Below are 12,678 nucleotides of genomic sequence, written 5' to 3'. Positions count from 1 at the left end.
AGTCTTGAATTCTGAGAACTGCAGAAGACTTTCGAGAGAAAAAAGCTGTTTTCTGAAAAAAGCAGATTTTTCTTAGATAAGAAACGGGTTATGTTATAAGTACTGGTAGGATGCATTCTGCAATCACATTGTGTACACAAAGCTATGCAACTCTTAATAACCCAAAAACTGTATATACTGCCAATCACTGAAAAGATCCACTATAACTGAAACTTGTTTATTCCTATGTATATAAGCTTGGGTTTACTTTACTTAAAGCTTGGGTTAACTTTAGCAAGCAAGATATCAATCGGACGGCCCAATGAATTTCTAGAGTTCTGCTTTTCATAATGAGTTCATTTTGGGGGAAATAAAATTGCATTGTATTTGAGCTGAAAGCCTCTCTCTTTTATTTTTTGTTTTTCCCAAAGCTACACACAGGGTTTATAAAATTAGCAAGCAAAATAATACAGTTGAATACAATAAACAACACAACGACATGACTACCTCCTCAATCAGTTTGTTTACATGACATGTCAAATTCTGTTTGAATCCAACTACAGAGTCATCAGATCAGGAAATCCTGCCATTGGGAAATCAGGTTTTTCTTGGTCAACAGATTCAAGGTAATCGAATTTGCGAGACGTGGGTTACCCGATTCTGCTACCTTGTGAAACCAGAGAGAGGATTGCAATATTGTTTGGCGCGCATGTGAACTGAAATCAGAAAAGCAGTCCTGGTTTGTTAATCGAATATCTTGACGAAATCCAAATTATAAATAACATTGATGGTTCGTAAGCAATTGAAACAACAACATATTCGAAAGAGTGGTAGAAAAAAAAATGCCATCTGCTGGATACAAACAACAGAAGGGTTGACCAAGTGGAAACAAGATGGAAGCTTTTGAAAGCACAGTACGTTAAAGCAATGAAAAATATCAAGCCAAGTTGTGCTGAACCTTCTAAATTCATGGTTTAGGAGAAGTGATACAAATGAATTGGCTCCCTGCCACTTGCTGTCCTTCTGAACCAAGGCACCGATATTAGATTTCTAGATTAAATGTCTGAACTGTCTTCAGATACCAATGACGGATGGAGAGGCAGAGAAGAGAGCAACAAGCCTGGGAAGAACGTCTGTTGTAAGAATTACAGGAATCATCTTACAGTGTTAACTAAGAGGCTAATGACACATTTTTTTTTTTTTTTTTACATTTTAGAGAAAGTCACTCCACATACCAGTATTTCTCAGGCAAACGTAGCTGCACCACTTCAAGCTGACTCATTTTTCCAAAGAAATGTTGACGTCTGCACACAAAATTTGAATAGCTCAAACGCATCCCCTGCCTATACATTCGACATACATTGCCAGGCCGTCTCGTTCTGTGTACAGTCATCATCTCTGTGACGGTAACCCAGTTCAATTACCATCTAGCCGAAGCACGCAACCCCACAAACATTCTTTACAATTTGTCATCCACCACTAACACAGCAGATATGGATGAATGTTGTCATGTTAAAATGTTGTTTAACAAGATGGGTACTTCAAACTTAATGTCAAAAAGGCCTGAATATCAGAAGGTGTAGTATTTCTACTATTTATTTTTTGTCAGGAGGACATTTGTATTTATTTTTTATTGATTTGTATGTTTTGAAGGAGCTGAAAGAGCCTTGACTTGAAAAAGAAAGTTAGAATATGAATGGGGTATATAAAGAGACTGTTCAGCAGGCATACTGATCTTAAAACAACACAAAGTTCTAGTAGCGGGAGCTCTAGCAGGTTGCGGTGTCTCCTCCACCGCAGTTGGAAGGCCCAGCGCATTCAACCGGCGCCATTCAATGGTCGAATCCGAAAGTTGAAGTGGATGCCACTGCTTTCCTGCTGCCTGGCTCGGCAGACTCCTGTGAGCTGGCAGCTGCCACGGGTCCCCGCAAAAGCATCTCTATTAAGTGGGGCAAGCCACAGGCACCTCAGCCACCAGGGTGCGATCAGTGACACCCAGGTCTTATTGGACCGAATCCTCTCCAGTATCATGTATTTTATTTTCCTCCTCGATTATGAACAATTAACGAGCAACAGAGTGAACTACAACAGTTGTTCTTAAGGTGTCCTGGCTTCAGCTATTCTATTTGTTGCTTTTATTTTGAAGTTTGCAAAATACATTATTCATACTTTTATTGAAAACAACCCACTCCAAAAAAAGTTCATTACACAGCCTGGTTTTCAATTATATTCTATCCCTAACTGTGCGAACATTGTAACAATTTTTATACTACGAAATATAGCAGTCGTGCTCCCCCGAAAGGGACGGGGTCAGGGGTGTCAAACTCAGTTCCTGGAAGGGGGGGCCGCAGTGCCTACCGGATTCCAACTTCTGCTCTTAATGACTTAATTGATCTAATTATTTACTCAATTTGACATTTTAAAGATTTTGTCGAAGTATTATATAGTTGGTGATTTAAAATGGGTTCTTGACTCAGCAAAACGTCGCCTACAAAATATTTTGGAGGTCCGGATTGGTATTAAATCCCCCGTAATTAACAGTTTCTCCCAAAGACAAACATTCATTACAATTTTGTTTTATTGAAATCAAAGGAGGTCAAGGTTTTTGGCAAATGACCCAAAAGTTTTGCTGCACTACAAATAGAGTCTAAACAGTTGCTCACTGAATGACAGTGACAGGTGTTTGTGATATGCATCAATAACGTAATAATAACTGCTTTCTTAATTGTGTGAAATACAAAGACAAAAAGAAAACAGAAAAATTGCCAAAATTTACATCGTGTTTAATGTCATAAAAGGTGAATTCTTAATTAAAAACTGTAGGAATCCAAGGTAATGTCTTCACATGGACTGGTTGAGAAACAGGGAACAGTGATTCATCTTAAGGGTCGTAACCTCTATCAGGGCCAGTGTAAGCAGCAGTGTACCACAGGGGTCTGTTTTACATCTGTTGCTCTTTCTGATCTATATGAAATTATTTCGATTCTGGTATAGATAGCAAACTAGTTAAATTTACAGATGATACAAAGTGGGGAAGTGGCAAACAGCAAGGAATTTACTAAATGACTTAGACCAGGAGTCCCCAATCCTGGTCCTGGAGGGCCGAGGTGTCTTCAGATTTTCATTCCAGCTGTGGGCTGAACTACCTAATTCAACTAAGTCTTGTTCTAATTGGACCAATTTAGCTACTCTTCCCAGTTCTGAAGGTGCTGGTCATTTTGGAGATCTAGAAAACATGTTGGACTGCGGCTCCTCCAGGAACAGGATTGGGGATCAAAATCATGGATTGAACAGACACTTATGAAATGACATTTAATGTTGATAAGTGCAAAGTAATCCAAACAGGAAGTGGGAACATACACTACGCATATCACATGGGTTATTCTGAGCCATCGGAAGCTGCCCATGAAAGGGATTTTGCCATTTACATAGATTCTTCTAATGAAGGGGAGCAAAAAAACAAAACAAAAACCAGGAAACTATGTAGCAATATCGTAAAATGAATGGAATTTAAACTTGCAACTGGACTGGGATCCTGTACAGGCCGCTGCCATAGAGCAGTAGCGGGTCGAATATATGTTGTAGTGGGTGGGATTGGTTGGGTAAACAAAAAAAAAAGGGGTAATTTGCAGAAAAACACCAAATTCATGATCTTTGAAAGTAAAAGTAAATATGTTATTTAAAAACCTGGGGCCAGATTAAATCAAAACTTTGACTCACCCCTCTTATCACAAATGATAAATCTGTACTTAATAGCGGTGTGATTGTTCAAAAGAAGGCGTTTTCTTCTACTCACAAAACCAACCGCCATTCAATTCTGAGTTGTTTGCTATTAGTGGGTGGGTCAAAGTTTTGAAGTCAATATGTTTAAGGTTATCAAAGTGTATACAGAATATGTTTGCTCTAAAATGCAAGAAAATGACGCAGAGGTGGGTGGGAGTCGGTAGTGCCCAGGGGCATGGAAGCAAGATGAACACAGCTGAGGGAAGGGGCTCTCAGTGGGGAATATTTCTGTCTTGTGGGATTTGCAGGATCTCTATGCCTTGTTGCAGGTGGGAACAGAAGTTCAAGAAATAACGCGAAAGCAATATTGAAAAATAGTCACATGCTGAGCTCTACATGGATTGGGTGTTTGCTAGGGTGACCAGATGACTCCATAATGCCGGGATGCTGCGGATAGGGTCTGGAGAACGTATGAATGAACCATTACACCTCTGTGTAAATAAGTATTGTTGTTAAATTACCATGCCATGTAAACCCGGAATACTAATTAGCTGTTAACAATTCCTGCAGTTGATTGGACCAATCAGATACTGATTTCAGCATCAGTGCGTGTCACTAGGGTAGGGTTGCCACCCGTCCGGGTTTCACCCGGACAGTCCGGTTCTTGGCATCTGTGTCCGGGTGCCAATTAACAAACCCGAATGTCCGGTTTTAGGTGAAATGCATACAAAGGCAAAGCATACATACTGTTAACATGTATTAATTATTATGATTATGATTATTATTATTATTATTATTATTATTATTATTATTATTATTATTATTATTATTATTATTATTATAGACATTTAGCAGACACTAAATTAAAGATTTCTGTCCATTAAAAGTAATGTACTGTATAATACACTATATAAGAGCAAACGTGGGTACCGTAGACAGAAAGTATGAATGATTGAGTTTTTCTGTGAGTTTTCAATGGTGTTACACAGTTATGTACACGATACTGAACTAGCGAAATGTGCAACCAGGCAGGAATTACTTTACTGTATCCACTATGGCCTGCAAGTTCGACTGCTAAAAATACCAACAGTATGATGTTATTGATATGTACCAGGATCTGATAGTATGGTGTTTGATAGGCTAATTGAGAAATATGTCCGGTTTTGGTTTGTGGAAAAGGTGGCAACCCTACACTAGGGCCACTTATTTTTAATTCACAGAAGAGAAGCTAGTGAAACATGTTCAGAATTGCAGATGTTTTACATCATTATTACTGTTGCTGTACACCGTAAAGGCAACAACACTCAATTAAGCAAAGGTGTCAATGCTTAATTTACAGCTTCTTTGCATTCAGTTTAAGGGGAGTGTTAAAATCCCTATAGAGTCATCTGGTCACCCTAGTGTTTGCCCATTAAATATTTTCTATTTTTATGATGGCGTAGAAGATATCTTCCTGGTATTTAAGTGATGCTGGCCTGAATGTATCCAGGGCTTTTTCATATTCACTTATTTCATGTTCTAGTTTGTCCCTCTCCACTGCACCCATAATGGCACTTGCTATTAAGTCAACCCCTATGAATACTACAGCCAAGGCCAGCCCTGCTATCCCACAAGTAGCTACAGTGCCAATCGCTACTACCATACCGGTCAGAATAACCCCCTTAACAATGAGTGTGATAAGTACTATTCCAGCAACAGTGCTTATAGACCCTATGATTGGGACAACAAGACGCAACAAAGCTTTTTTCTGCTCATGCGGCAGGTTCAGGTATGGAGCTTCTTGTAGGCTTCTGGCTCCAGTTTCTCTTTCAGCTTCTCGTCGATTTTCTCCACCTCTTTTTGGATGTTCCTCATGGAGTTGATTAATATATTGCAGTTTTCCTGCACTGTGCCTTTCTCCTGGATGCTGATGATTGGGAAATCTAAGTGGAGGTGGTCGTTAATGGTGTTGATAAGGCGGTTGGTGGCTCGAAAGTTGTTGGACATCAGAGAGTAGATTTCCTGCTGCAGCTGTATTACCTTCTCACGCCTTTTGGGGTTGTCAGGGTACAGGAGATCAGAAAAGGACATTTTTGCTGAGAGATCTGTCTCCTGTAACATACAATAATCATAAATAATAAAAAACATATTTGCACCCTAGCACGTTTACTTCACCTGTTGATTTATTGCTCCAGAAGTGTTCTTCTGCTGGTTTTTTCTTGTGGCAGTTGAGAAATGACAAGTCATGAGAAAATATCGCTGGATAAAAACACCAGCCTCAGAAGCTGAGACAGCAAGGCATATATGTCAAGTGAAGTGTGAATTATCATTTTTCTTTTTTTTGTATATATTGTTACAGTTCATACTTTATAGAGAGGCTTTTGTTTCTTTTGAAGTCCTGGTATACAGACTGTCCCTTTAAATCTGAATTGGTCCAGGTGTATACAAAGACACCATAAACATCCTTTTTTGTATATCTGTATATTCTAATTTAAGGCAAACAGGGGGATGGGGAAGGTTGCTGAGATGAAACAGGGGGGGGGGGGGGGGGGTTGATGAATATATAAAGGGTCTGTAATGGTTTTAATATGTTTATTTTTTTCAATGAACAAAGATTATGAAGAATACCTACACATATATATATATATATATACTTTTAAACCAATGTATAATATTGTTTTGCTATTTTCCTCAAAATTGCCAGTGCTGATTACTATTTACTATAATATTTTCCAGAACTCGCCTGTTTTTAAACTAGTTGGTATAGCAGGATAGGCATCATAAAACAAAAAAAACTTTTTTGACACAAGTTTGCTGCCACGTTCATCGGACATTTGCAAAAACTATTTGCAACAACACTGTCATAAATTTCCAAGAGAAAGTTGCCATAGCTGTTTGCCACAAGTCTTCGACACAGCACCTCTTTGCATGTGAAAAAAGTGACCGTGCAGCAAGTTGGCAGAAAATGTTCAGTACATTTTTGGCAAACATTTAGCACATTTCTCACAAGTTTGCCAGAAGCAAGGGGGCTAGGACAACGGAAATGACAAACACTGCAGTTTTTTTTTTAAAAATCTTACAGCAGCTTCTCAACAAAACTTACATCCAAGCAAAGAAAGTGCAAGTGAAATTAAATTTATAGTGGATGTGAGATGTGGACGCAGCTGGAACACGGAGATTGCTAATCTGAGGTCTGAAAACACACATGCTACACAAACATAATACACATCAGCATAAAACAGACAAGAAATGCATTGTTTAACAGAAACACAAAACACTTGTTTACAAGTGGAAGGGTGTAAATATGAATGTAACTTCAGTGAAGAACCTGGAGATTCTCTCAGGTTTTTTATTTAATTTCAAGCCCTGCTTGAATTTGTATTTGCGGTTTGTATTTGTTTTTCTACTTGTATATCTTTAATTTTCATTATATTTGAATTGCTTTTTCTGAGTTTTACAAGTACTTTTTTAGCTTTCATTTGTGTATTTGATTTGTATTTTCTTTTCCCTTTTCTAGTTGAGATTTGTACTTCAAGCCCACTGTACTTTAAATTAAAAAAATAAAGCATGTTGTTAACAAAAAGCATATATAAGTACACCTCCACCCATATTCGTAAATGAACACAGCTCACCTGGATGTCTTTTGGATGTCTTTGCTGTCTGTGTGTCAGGCTGGCTGTGGGTCAGGCTCGGGTGATCCACTGCTCTTACATACAGTGTGCTGTGCTGGAGCAGGTCCAGGTTCACTCTCCTTTCCTTGAATCTGAGTCACGGCCTCCTCCTCCTGCTTCCTCTTTCTGCAGTCATCAGAAATCTGTAATGGAGAATGCAGCGTGCAGATTGTGCAATTTTCATGCAAATAAATGCTGTGGAGCAAATCGTACGGTTACATATGTAACCTTCGTTTACGTGCACAGAGAACACAGTACTCGATAAACCTACATCATGGAATTTATGGCTGTCATGTGACATAGTGTTAAAATTACACAGTGTGCCGTGGCTTGTGCCTTTTGTTTGCCTTGTTTAATACTTTGTTTTACTGCTCTTACCCAAATTGTTTTTCAATTCAACTACAAATCTACGAATTTAAAGTATTGTGCAGGTGCTACAAAAGTGCTTAAACAAAAAAAAGACTGGTGCTCCGTTCAGGAATCCAAATACAGTAAACAGAAACTAATCAAGCAGAGAAACCACCAACATGAAGATAGCAACCCCTTTGAATATCAAGTACAAATCCCACATAAACTTCATCTTTATTATTAAAAATTGTGACAAGTCACAAATCACATACAGCATCTTTCCAGTTTCAACTTTGCAGCAAAAAAAACCAAAATAGTCAAGGGACTTCCTCTATGATTATGTAAGTAAAAATCAACCTTTTTTTCTAATTGCTGTATTGCTGTTTAATGTGTATAATGGTTTTAGTAGAGGTTATAGTAGGCTACCACTGTATTTGAAATGTAAATGCTGCTACGCAGACTACAATGACCCTTTCTGCGTTTTACTAATTTGAAGATAAAACTCTGTTTTGTATGCAATGAAGTTGGATGTAGCAACTGAATGGAACAGTGGAACGTATTTTGACATTTTTTAGTTGGTTCGCTTGAAAGCATAAACGGTCTCGATATGATGCAGTTTTGTTTGAATTAATTTTCTTCATTTCAACTCAAAGTGAAACGTTAATCCGGCAAATCCTCTTCAAATGCCGTCTGTCTTTCTTTCTCTCTGTTTCTTCCTCTCTCTGTGTGGGAGGAGCCTGTGGGAAGCTTCAGGAAGACGTAGGGTAGGAGCGGTTGTTTTGAATATTTGTTTTGCTTTTGTGCTTAGTTTTTTTAGTTTAAAATAAATAGTTTGGTTATTTAATTTACTTGTTGATTCTGTTTTGGTGTTTTGTGTGTGCGTGTGTGTTTTGTGTGCGGGGGTTTGTGCTGACGGCTGGTCAGTAGAATCCTAGTGACGAGTTCTCATGCCGGTGGAGTGAGGGGTCTGACCCGCCGGCAGTGCTGTCGCTGTGTCCCGGACAGTGCGGTGTCAGTGAAGGATTGTTTGCTTGCGGTGTGCAAGGTAGTTGGGGATGACAGGATTAGTTCAGGGTCTCGAATGAATAAAGGGCTGGTGATTTTTTTTAAAGAGACGCAGTATGCAGATAAACTGGTGAAGGAGGGTTTCGTAGTGCAGGGGAATTTAGTACAAGTAGCACCCCTTGCTACACCTTTTACAAAGGTGATTTTTATCAAATGTACCCCCGTATTTAAAAAATGAATTGCGGGAGAGAGAGCTGAGCAGGTAGGGGAAACTCAGCTCCCCGATAAAGTCCATTCCGCTGGGGTGTAAAGACCTTCAGCTAAAACATGTCATGTCTATTAGGAGACAAACTTTTATTTTACTTAATTAATGATCCTTACAGTGAAATAAATGTCGCCTGGACCTTTACAGTAGAAGGAAGCAGTTGCGTGCTGTTTGCAAGCACTGTCACCATGCGCTGTTTCAAGTGCAGGGTCCAGGGACATCAAAGGATAAACTTCCCGATCAGAGAGGCTGAGGCAGGGCAGGCAGAACAGGAGGAGGCTGTCGGGGTTCAGGGAGCACAGGAGGAAGAGCCGCTGCAGGATGCGGCAAAAAAACAAGCCTAGTGCTCAATCAGAAGAAAACTCCAGTGAAGAAAACGGTGAAGATATTGATTTCACTGAAGCTAAAAATAAAAGGAAAATAAAGAAAAATGAAAAAAAGATGGCAAGAAGAAGCAGCTGGAGCGGAGCTCTGAGAAAGTACCTACAGATCCCAGGCTAGTTATGCCCGCCCACCCTGAAGGCGATCGAGCCTGCTGGAGGACCGGGGTCCGAGATTTGGGCCGGCGGCGCTGCGGCGGAGAAGTCACAAAGCCACATTGCATGAAATTGACCAGCCAAGGAGGTACAGACGAAAAAAATTGTGGTAATAGTCAGGAGAATGATGGAAACTTCTAAAGATTAAAATGGCCCAGTTTTATAACTTTTTAAATAATTTTTGTTGGTTTTCTTTTATGGTTTTAAACAATTTTACCGCCATGAAGAATACATTTGATCTCTTTTAATCTAAATGGTTGTAGACAGAGTTTTAAAAGAGCACAAGTTTTAGAATGTTTAGATCAGAAGTGGGTGGGGTGGCTCTTTTGCAGGAGACGCACTCTGATGTCAGTAATGACCCAGACTGGAGAGCTGATTGGAAGGGGAAGTGTGTTCTGAGCCATGGTTCCAATAATAGCGCAGGGGTAGCTGTGCTTTTTGAACCAGGTTTGGAAGTTGACATTTTAAAGACAGAAGAGATAATAAAAGGGCGGATTTTAAAAGTAACAGCAAAAATAGAGGATTTTAGCTATATTTTTAAAAATATTTTAAATATGCTCCAAATATTGGGAGTGGAAGGATTTTAGTTTTAGAGATTTTAAAGCACTCTTTTAACTGTAAATGATGAAAATATGTTAATAATGGGGGGTGATTTTAATTGTACTGTGGATTTTAACAAAGATCGTAAAAGTGCAGAACCCCATCCTCCCTCCGCGAGAGAGTTGGCTGCAGTTTTGGAATCCACTGACTTGGTTGACACCTGGAGGTGTATGCATCCCACCACTCGCCAATACACCTGGTCACATCACACATCACAGCGCATAGTCAGAGCACGACTGGACAGGCTGCAAAACTGGGACGGCCTGACGGACAAGGTGAGAGGGCGACTGCAGAGCTGGCGATGGCTGCTGTCTCACCTGTCCTTCAGGGGGAGGGTCCTAGTGATTAATAACCTGGCGGCCTCTATGCTATGGCATAGGCTCATGTGCCTGGACCCTCCTTGGGGGCTGGTCTCAGAGATACAGAAGACGTTTTTGGAGTTCTTTTGGGGTGGGAGGAACTGGCTGAAGCCAGCGGTCCTGTACCTCCCACAAGATGAAGGAGGACAAGGGTTGGTTGACATCGCCAGCAGGTTAGCAGCTTTTAGAATGATGGCGGTGCAGAGGCTCCTGTACACTGAAGAAAAAGCTCACTGGAGAAAGCTGGCCTGCTTGTTCTTCAACAATGTGGGGGGGGGGGGCTGGGTTTAGGAAAACATGTTTTTTTAATTGATCACAGCACTCTGAAAAGTTTCAACCTGCCTTTATTTTATGTGAATATTTTAAAAGTCTGGAAAGGTGTGAAGGTAGATAGAGAGGAGGAGAATCTGAATGGTCAGCACCTGTTGGAGGAGCCTCTTTTCTACAACTCGCTTTTCTCGACACCTTGCCTTCAGTCAGAGGCGCTGTGTGCCAGGTTCATGAGGGCAGGAGTGGTCAGATTGGCTCACCTAATGTCTCCTGGGCTTTCTCGCTGGCTCAATGCTGCTGAACTCGGTGGCAGGCTGGGCTGGTGCTGCGAGAGACAGGTAGACAGGGTGCTGGCTGAGGTCAGAGGCTATCTCTCCCCAGGGCTCAGAGAGGTCCTGAGGGAGGAAATGGAGCGAGGTAGGGAGAAGAGTGAGGACACCAGTTTCCCAGCACTGCTGCTGTCTCCCTGTGAGGAGGAGGAGGAGGAACAGGAGAGTGGAAAACTACTTACATTGAGAAATGTTACAAGTAGTTTTGGGGATTTTAGAGCTGATGCGCTGGGGAGGCTTCGGTTGATCCCCAAAGCCAGCAGACTGTTCGTTTTATATCAGATTTTAACCTGTTTGTTTTTTTGCACATTTGCTTTTAATGATTAATAAAGGACCTTTGAAAGTCAAAAGTCTCTCTCTTTCTCTTGCCACGATACTGAGACTGTTAATGAACGAGAGTGCTTCCTTTTTATAGGAAGTCAGCTGATATTTTTAAAGTTTGTTGAACAATGATTCAGCCGACATTTTTTCACTATGTTTGAGATCCGCCGTAACAATAACCAGCAGTTATTACCATACAGAGAGTCCATAAACATTGAAAAGAGTCACATAATCAGTACATTATACACATATTACACTAAAAATTAACCCATAATAACAAGTCTCAAATGCGCCGGGCCCTACATTTCGGTTGGATTTCCAGGCCATGGTAGGTAGCTGTGTCAATTCCATAATAAACATGTATCCATCTAATGGTTGATTTTAATATTACAACATGTTCGTTTGAATACAATAAAGGTTAGCACAGGCTGCATTGTAAAGGATTTAGGGTATTTTAGGAGCTTACCCATAATGCCCCGTATTTGCATACTGGTTTCTATTAACATTACAGAGAACTCTAAAATACGATTTAAAAGGTATTTTAGAAGTTGATAGATGTTACCAATACGTTCTTTGTCTTAATGTGATTATTTTAAGACCATACAAGACGTGGTTAGGTACAAGAATAATATTTTTCTGTTAAAAAAAACTGTATAAATGCTGCAGGATTAAGCATGCCACCTACTGCCATCTGCTGGTTGAATATTGCAGTGGCTGCGACCTGGATATGTGTAACGTACTATAAAAAAACGATTTAAAATGTATTTTAGACATTGATAGATGTTACCAATACATTCTTTGTCTTAATGTGGTTATTTTAAAACCATACACGATGTGGTTAGGTACAAGAATAATATTTATTCTGTTAAACTGTATCAATGCTGCAGGATTAAGCATGCCGCAGAATCGTGTCTGTAGCTCGTTTTTAATATGCGAGCATCAGTTTCTAATTATTTTCAAAATAAATATTTTATAAAAAGCATGTTTGAAAGTGAAAACTAATGTTTTAATATGAATAAAAGTATTTTCGATAGTTTCACCTCGCCTACATCCGCGGGCTGTAAAAAAGACGCCGTGTAACGAGGCAGTGTCTAATTGATCGTTCTGTGTACTGTATTCAAATGGGGTAGACATCTCTTTGAAAACAAATAATCAATAGCGGTAAGGAATGGTTTAATGGCTAATCTGATTATGCCTCCTTCAGTTAACAGTATATATTTTTTTTTAAACCCTGTTATTTTAGACATTGCTAGATGTTGCCACAATATTATTTGACTTATTGTGCTTATTTTA

The 12,678-nt window shown here is 39.7% G+C and overlaps 2 long non-coding RNA genes across 2 annotated transcripts in view; one reads left to right on the top strand and one right to left on the bottom strand.

Moving 5' to 3' along the window:
• LOC131721022 (uncharacterized) overlaps positions 1 to 12,678 on the top strand; it is a 33,395-nt gene that overhangs the window by 7,916 nt on the left and 12,801 nt on the right. The gene's annotated exons all lie outside the window — the stretch shown is intronic.
• On the bottom strand, positions 2,540 to 7,746 carry LOC131721021 (uncharacterized). The gene is made up of 2 exons (XR_009319818.1): positions 7,314 to 7,746; positions 2,540 to 5,793 (listed from the first exon to the last, which is right to left on the bottom strand). It is a non-coding gene; the product is annotated as an uncharacterized LOC131721021 (long non-coding RNA).

This window comes from Acipenser ruthenus, chromosome 47, assembly GCF_902713425.1.
Source record: "Acipenser ruthenus chromosome 47, fAciRut3.2 maternal haplotype, whole genome shotgun sequence".
NCBI lineage: Eukaryota > Metazoa > Chordata > Actinopteri > Acipenseriformes > Acipenseridae > Acipenser > Acipenser ruthenus.
The sequence above is the reverse complement of the archived record's forward strand: the minus strand, read 5'-3'. Positions and strand labels throughout refer to the sequence as shown.